The 8,258-nt window shown below is 31.3% G+C and overlaps 2 long non-coding RNA genes across 2 annotated transcripts in view; both read right to left on the reverse strand.

Annotated features, from left to right (window-relative positions):
- Positions 1–205: 205 nt before the first annotated feature.
- LOC111716545 (uncharacterized) lies at positions 206–1,966 on the reverse strand. The gene is made up of 3 exons (XR_002768524.1): positions 1,931–1,966; positions 1,816–1,870; positions 206–285 (listed from the first exon to the last, which is right to left on the reverse strand). It is a non-coding gene; the product is annotated as an uncharacterized LOC111716545 (long non-coding RNA).
- A 4,263-nt stretch (positions 1,967–6,229) lies between these two features.
- The window catches only part of LOC111716546 (uncharacterized), a 7,051-nt gene continuing 5,022 nt past the window's right edge, over positions 6,230–8,258 (reverse strand). The window contains exon 3 of the long non-coding RNA XR_002768525.1: positions 6,230–6,938. This is a non-coding gene — a long non-coding RNA (uncharacterized LOC111716546). The remainder of the gene's footprint in view (positions 6,939–8,258) is intronic.

The following is an 8,258-nucleotide window of genomic DNA, read 5'->3' on the forward strand; positions in this document are numbered from 1 at the left end:
AATTAAAAAACTAAATATCTGCAACATTCCATTATCAGAAAATGAAGAATACGACATTTGATGAATTCTTTCGATGTATTCGTTATTAAGGGTTTCACTGTATGATAAAAAAAAAAAAAAATATTAATGCTGTAAATACAAAAGATACAATATTAAATATTGAGGAAAAAAAGTTCAAAAAGAGAAAATATTAAATGTTGAAAAACCTAAAGATTTTAAAAACTGTGGGTCTGATCCATTAACCCATGTTATTACAATATCTACATCTGGAGTAGAAACTGAAACCTTAAAGTGCGTTAATTTTTATCATCAATTATTTAATTATACATTAGTGTTTATTATGAATAACTGTCACTAATCAAAAACAACTTAAATTGATTTTGATATCATTATCAGCAAAAAACTATCTATACTCTATAGCTTTTGTTTTTTATTTTGAACATTTTCAATCACGGTATCATTGTTGGAATATTTTTTATATATATTTTTTAACATATCAAGCAATTACAGCACACGATCTGCTTTTCATAACTATCATTGCTATTAAAGTTATGTAATACAATCTATGCAAACTGTGAAATTGTAATTTTTGTGTTAATCTTAAAGGGACTGGTATAGGAATTTCAAGTGATCCTTCGATCCATCAAAAAAGAGTTGCATGTTGGATTCACAAGGTAACTTTATCCTTAGTTACAAGGTTCCTAGGTTCTGGGTACACTTTATCCTTAGTTACTAGGTTCCTAGGTTCTAGGTACACTTTATCCTTAGTTCCTAGGTTCCTAGGTTCCTAAGTACACTTTATCCTAAGTCTGTTCAAAAATTATTGATCTTCTTTTTTTATTCGAAAATTGATAATTTTTCATTCAGGTTTTCCAAAAATTTTTTTTGCAGATTTATGCAGCGAAGACAATGAAGAAAATTAAGAGACCGATCGAAAACTTTTCAAGGCGTAAATATGATAATGCGGGGATAAAGAGGGTATTGACTAGCACAGCTGAGATCAATTATTATGTGATCCATACAGTTCAAGGATATCAGCCTAGTGTTTACACGTACCAGCACGTCTAGTTTACCCAGTCTGTAATTGACTAACTACCTTTTTCTGCAATAGCATCTCCATGTGGGCTAAAGCCAAATGGACTTTGGAAATGAATGGTACCAGCCCGTATAGTGTACCCAGTAGGTACTTGACCCACTGCGTTTTTCTGCAATAACAGTGGACAGGCTGCTCACCATGTGGGCTAAACCCGAATGGAATTTGGAATTAAATGGTAACAACATTTTTTCTTCATTTGATGTTATTAGTAATTTTTTTATTTTAAACATCAGATAAAACACTCCCTTTAAACAACTAAATGTAAATTTAAATGTTTTGCTCAAGGGTGTAATGCAAGGAAAGTTAATTGCGGTCGTGTATACTCTGCGTACACATTGAAACCAGTTCTCTTTGGGCGGAATTTGTAAACAAGAATAGATGCATCAGTGTTCGTTTAGTAACCGAGGAGGTTAAAAGCATTAAATTTTGATATTTTTGATAATTCACATAATAGTTTCCTATGACCAGAATATTTCATTGATTTTTTTTATGTGAAAGATGGATCCCATGTCAAGCTTTGACATCCGTCTTATGTTTACATTACCGCCCAGAGACAGTAAACTGCAGTGCAAAAGATGTGTACACTTCTGAAATAACTTTCCTTGCATTGTAACCTTGGTTTTGCTGAACAAATGAGGGGTCATTTAAATTTTGTCATTCCTTTAAGTGATTTATGCATATATATATATAATATTTTGAATTTTTATTTCATTTTTTACCTTTTTTGAGGCTCTATTATTTTCAAATTGTAGATAGTTGACTAGTATGAAGGTACTAAAATTAATGGAGATTAATGTTAAACTTTTTTCTACGTAAAAAAATGTTCCTTTTTACCTGAGAACAAAGGAGGAAGAGATGAGAAAAGAACTTGAAAAGATACATTAAAACTTTTTTTTCTTAGAAAAGTGTTGTATGTAGAAGTGTAATAACTGTCACTTGTAAAACTCATTGAAAAATACCAAAAATTATGGCGGAAAAATTAAGAAAAATTATTTACATGTGAAACATGTTTTTTTTTCAAGGTATTTCCAAATTGAACGAATTCTTAATCTTGCTCTGTGTATCTTGATCAAATTGTTTTTTTTAAATTGTCAGCCCCCCCCCCACCAGCCTCCCACTGGGATAGGATCAAAAAGCAAAGTGAATAGAGAAAATAAGTTTTATTTCCTGAGCAGAAAATAGTTGCATCTGATATCTCTACCAATATTTAATCAATAAAGATGTTTTTCTTAAAGATTTCATGTTTACTAAAAAATAACTGAGATCGGTCGGAACGTATGTGCGGTTCGTGTAAAAAACTTGATCTCGATATCCTATATGGGCCCTCGTAAATCTGAGTGTTAATGCTTGATTCTTCAATTAAAGTTATCCCTGCAGGTTAAGACCATCATGGGATATCGACGAGGAATTAGATTAATCCGTCTACAGAAGATGGAGATTAAACCTTAATCTCGAGATTAAAAACATAACAGTTCTGACTTCAGAACTGGGAACTGGGAACTCATAATCTCAATATCTTTTAATATTAGGATCATTGTTTAATCTTTTCATTTCAGTTATTCTCCAAGGTCCTCGATTACCATGCAGAATATCCAATAAAGTTTAAATTAGTCTGCAGATTAACCCTATTTGGCCTGGGGGGGGGGATCAAGTTGACCCCCCCCTCATTTTTTTGCGATAACTCAAAATGTCTGGCTAACACATGCCCCTCACTCAAAGCTAAAAACTGGGCTTTTATACCAAACCTACTGCCTTGAGTCCTCAGACATGCTGCCTGAATGCCTTATTTTACCTATGCCAGACTAAATCTATATTTAGACCTAATTCCTGTCATTGGATTTCAACATGTTATAGCTCTTTGGAAAGCCTTTACCTAATGCAAACAGATTGTCAATATTTGCAAAGAAATTTTGCACAGATTTTTGCACAGACGCCTTCAAGGGAATTGGCACATTTTCAGTTTTACTTAAATACACAAATAGGTTTTTTGCAATTTTCAAATTTTCTTGCAGATTCGAATTCGCTGGGTCAAGGGCTTTTCAAAATGGATAATTTGTTGCAATTTGAGCAATTTTTTGTGTTGCACATTTTTTCCTTAATAACTAGATTTCGCAATACTAATCGGATTTGTGCAACTTTGCTATTTTGCAGGATATCGAAGTAGAGCCCAAGGGCTTTCCAAAAACGTATCAAATGATTTAGATTTGTATCACAATAAGAAAATAGAGCAGGAGGGGCAATTTGGGGGGGGGGCAGGCAGTTAGTCAGTATAATCAGACGTGAGGCTGAATAGGGTTAACACAAGATCAAGATCAAGCATTGATCTAGATATATAAAATACAAGAGCTCATCGATTTGATCATTTGATGTTTCAAACTTTGACTCGATTTAATTGGTGAGAGCTCAGAATCTTTATTTTTAAATATCAAAGGTCTACGATATCCGATTACAAAATTATATTTATAATAAATTAGAATTTGAGGCAAGGCAACAATTGGGTTAAATTAACCTAATATGATTTCCTAAAATCATTTTGTAATTCCATCATGAAAGGTGATTGAGTTAATTTCTGTTATCTGAAAATAATATATTATGAAAAAATATGTCATCGGTTACAATGCTGTATTTTTTTTACGTTCCGAAAGTTTTTTTTTTGCAAGTTTTTGCTGAAAAACAGACCGCAAGTACTGCAGGGGGGGGGGCTAATTATAATTATCGTAAAACATTGACCGTAAAATGGAATTTCGGGACAGGATATTTCGGGAAATTAACCGTCGGAAAAGATTTCCGCCGAAACTCCGCCAAAAGTTTTCTTTTCCGACGGTAAATTTCCTGAAATAACCAGAGATATCCATCCCTCTTTGTTCTCTTATGTAATCAGAGAAATCTTGTATATCATGTTGTGGTTTAACCTTGTGTTTGTTTATAATCTAGATAGATTTTCATTAAGAAATACACAAATTCCATTTTTGACGCTTTCATTTTAGCGATTTATAATCTTAACAAACCATAATTAATAGTTTATTTTTTTCACTTCAGGGTTATTTCACTATTATATTATAGAATTCAAAATCTATTTAGCGATGTATGTATAATGTATATTTAAAATTTATATAGTTTCTTGAATAATGAACTATACTACTGCAAGCTTGTTAAATAATTACTGTTAAGTATCTATACAGATGTTTTACTTAGTCAATAATATGCTGGGATTGAACTTACTGAATTGAAGAGGTCACTCAACTACCTACAGCCGTTTCAAATCATGTACTACCGATTTAAATCCTCATGAATCTTTAGCTTTGACTAAATAATTCAAATTTGAACCGGCAGTCGGTAGTTTATTGACCTATCTCAAATTAACTAAATTCAGTCTCGGAACTTTATTGGGCCGGCTGCAAAGATGTCAGGATTAGAACATCAGATTTTATTGTAAAAAATCATTTTTTGTTTGTCTTGTTTTTTTTAGACGGAAAATATCAGCAAAATTTATTTTAAACACTGCTAAATGAACCTTCCCTTTTCTCCGGCAACTTTTATACTTTCAATTGATTTATTGGAATACTCCAACTCATTTGACAGTTTTAAGATTGATTGAACAACTTGCGGATTTTTTCTTTTTTGTTCGTAGATTTTTGAATTTCTTTAGATACAAATCAATTATTTTTTCTGTTATGTTTACACATGCTAAAACTAGAAGTACTCTCAGTCTAAAAATTCAACGTTCAATAAACGCGTCAAAAATATATTTGTATAACCTTTAAATATACAATAACATGATTGTGTTTCCAAAAATAACTCTTGGAATTTATAGTGTCGCATTTATTTACTTGTTATGGTGACATAAAAACATCATCAACAAAAAAAGCAGAAAGATCAGAAGTATTATTTTTGGTCCGTTTAGACATAAGAAAACTCTCCAGAGGCCGAATTTAAAGAATTTGAGCCGCGGCTAAAATTTACGACGCGGCTTAAATTTGGTTGGTTTCACTTAAAAGTGCATTCAATGTTTCAAGATTTATGCAAGCGCTCAATTTAAACCGGTTATTGGCGGATTTGATACGCGGCTCAAATTCATTAAATTAAGACTCTGGAAGAAGTGTTTCATTTATTATAACGTTGATCAACTTTTAAAGCTATTATTAGTCAATAAAAGATCATTTTTATAAAAACATTCAATTTTTTAACAAAAAATTATGAAAGTACTAATATTGGTTTTGAGTAAATATCGATTGTACAAATTGTAGAAAACGTAGGTGTATCTACGGCTTTGCTCTGAACTTCTCCATTTTTAATTTTCAAGTACTAAATATCAGCTAAAAACAGAATTATAATTTACATGAATAATTAATTTGAACAGTAGTAACATTGATGTGTATCCGTTTTTAAACATTCTAGTTTATTTGGCATTTAAGGGAAACCAGGTAAAAATGACCTCAACACAGTTCTTGGCAGAAATTTATTTTCTAATGCAAATGATTGTTCTGTAAATCCTTCGGATCTTAGTAAAATGTTAGTTAAGAAACAATTGAAATATTTTGATGTCCCATTGGAACATGCATGGAAAGTTCCGGTTTTACAAGAACTTTTAAATACAAGAATGAATAATTTATATGTTGAAGGATTCGATGATTACGTAATAACTGAAATGATAAATATGTTATGTAGTGAGTAAAAATCAATGTTTTCTATTTGTGCATAATTTTGCATATTTTTTCTCTTTTCTATCGGAAACCTGTATTTAAAAAAAAAATTATTTAAACAAATTTAAACTACATCATTTATATATGTATTTATATCTTTGTGTGTGAATAAATCTTTATAATAAATTGATCTGAGATGTTTAAACTATTTAAACGATTTATTCAAAACAATTGGTAAAATCGTTTTGATGAATCGTTTTGGTCAGAGAAAAAAATTGCTTAAAGCAATAAAAGCAAACATAAAGAGAATATCTCAGATTTTTTAGAGCACCTGTCGAGCAAAAAACCATGATTTTTTTGATTTTTTTCATAAGTGTATCCGGATAAAGTTCCCTAAATCTTTACCGTAAATTATTTTCAAACTTAGATTTCTAATAGATCAAATTTATACTCATAGTTTGAAATATTAAAGTTTTCGCGGTCAGGTTAAAATATAGGGATTAGAAAATTTGAGTTTAAGGCAAGAAAGAACTTAAGTCTTTGTAACAAAATCAAATTGTCTAATTTCATCCAGCATAATTCACGGTTTGATAAATCAAAAGTATTCGCCATCGAGCTGCAAAGATATAGGATTTTAAAAAATTATAGTTTGTGGCAAATACTCCATTTCTTGCCAAATACACGAAAATCCTTCTTGAACGTACTAAAATGAAAAATCGACAACTTAAAAACCTTCCTTTAAATCCACAAATACTACCTTTAATAGGGTCCGATAAAGCCAAAGAAACTGAGTTTTTGCCGCCAACGGAGACCTTATACTGTTTAATAATACGTTTGAAATAATAAATTTGTAAACCATCAGTATGCAAAGATAGGGATTAGAAAACTTGAATTTTGTGAAAACATTGATTTAGGTTTATGAGAATATATGTACTTCAACTCAGAAATGAATGAAACACTATGTTTCTAAAACAATTCTAAGATATTTTTTCCCCAAAGAAATTTATAAATCTTCACAATTAACAAGTAAATATGTTATTGTTTGGTTTAAAGAGTTCTATGTGAACTATGTCAAAATAATACGTTTGTTCAAATGAAAGACGACATTTAATAAATGCAAGCTGAGGATATGAAGAATTGTTGGTTGAGGAGACATGGCTTCTGATCTTGTCTCCAGAAACTGCAGAGGTTCAGTGTACCTTAAAAATGCATTAGTTACCAGAAAACAATGGAATTACTAACTTTTTAAAAAGTATTTTACTTGACCGATTGTTTCTTTAGTGGACACTTCTAACAAAGGAACAATTTCTGATTTTCAAATCCTTGCAACAGGATGTTTTATGAATAAAAAACCGGTATACAATTTGTTCAAAAACGATATAAAATGTTCAAATGTTTAAATATATCTCAACTGTATTAGGTTGAAGTTGATGCAGACAAATATTTATGTAAACACTGCTCTGCTATGTAAATATTTGCATCACAAATCCGCGAAACAAAAACTTTGATCCTTCAATTTTAGGAATCCTTCTACTAGCCTCAAGAGGGGAGGACACCGGTTCATTTTATGTATAGGACCGATTTTTCAGAAGCTACATGCAAGCTGTGCAATACGTATACAGACAATATCAGGAAAATCAGGACGGTACACCAAATGAATCTGCACCTTCTATGGAGTTTCTACTGCGTAGATACGATTTAAAAACTAATTCTTTAAACCTTTAGGATAAATGATATATCCTTGTTTTCCCACCTACAAATTGATTGATTTTAGTTGCTTTCTTAGTAATAAGGACTTTCAAATTTATGCTGAAGAAACAATGAGAAAAAATAGCTGAATTTTTAATTTGATTATGGAGAACGACTATCTTCCATTGATATAATTGCTTGACAAAGGAACCAAGAGTACTGCTGTAAATCTGAATCTGAATCTGGAAATTACGTCCACTTCTTCAAAGAAAGTAATTTCAATCATTTATTTTTGGATCTTTTTGAAGTTGAAATTTTTAGCATGCTATATCATGTAATATTTGGTTTTATTTACAGTTTGCGAAACAATAAAAATAATGTTATCTATATCTTGAGAGGGAATATAATACACAAAGTTTTTGATAAAACATATGTAATATAATAAAATAAAATAAATGCAGAATTATCGTGAGGAGACACAATTTTGGAAACCATTTTGCTGTGACGTTTTTAAGGACGCTCAACGGGCATGTACATTTGCATTTCCGAGCCGGGTCAACCCTAGTCCCAGTTTGTACTGTATCGCCCGGACATTGGGTAAAAAAGTCAGACACTCAATAGGACAAGGTTGACGCGGTCAGACATTAGGTTGAATTTACTTTTACTTAAGGGTCAGAGGTACGTGAGACAGATGGAGAATTTTAAGCAAAATTACTGGTTCGACTTTGTGTCGAGAAACAAATTATTTTTGTTACATATTTTTTTTGAGATGTTTAACCCTATCCCTTCTGATGTACTTGAAAACCAGGATATGCTGGGGGGGGGGGGGG

Source organism: Eurytemora carolleeae, unplaced genomic scaffold (genome assembly GCF_000591075.1).
Source record: "Eurytemora carolleeae unplaced genomic scaffold, Eaff_2.0 scaffold1925, whole genome shotgun sequence".
NCBI lineage: Eukaryota > Metazoa > Arthropoda > Copepoda > Calanoida > Temoridae > Eurytemora > Eurytemora carolleeae.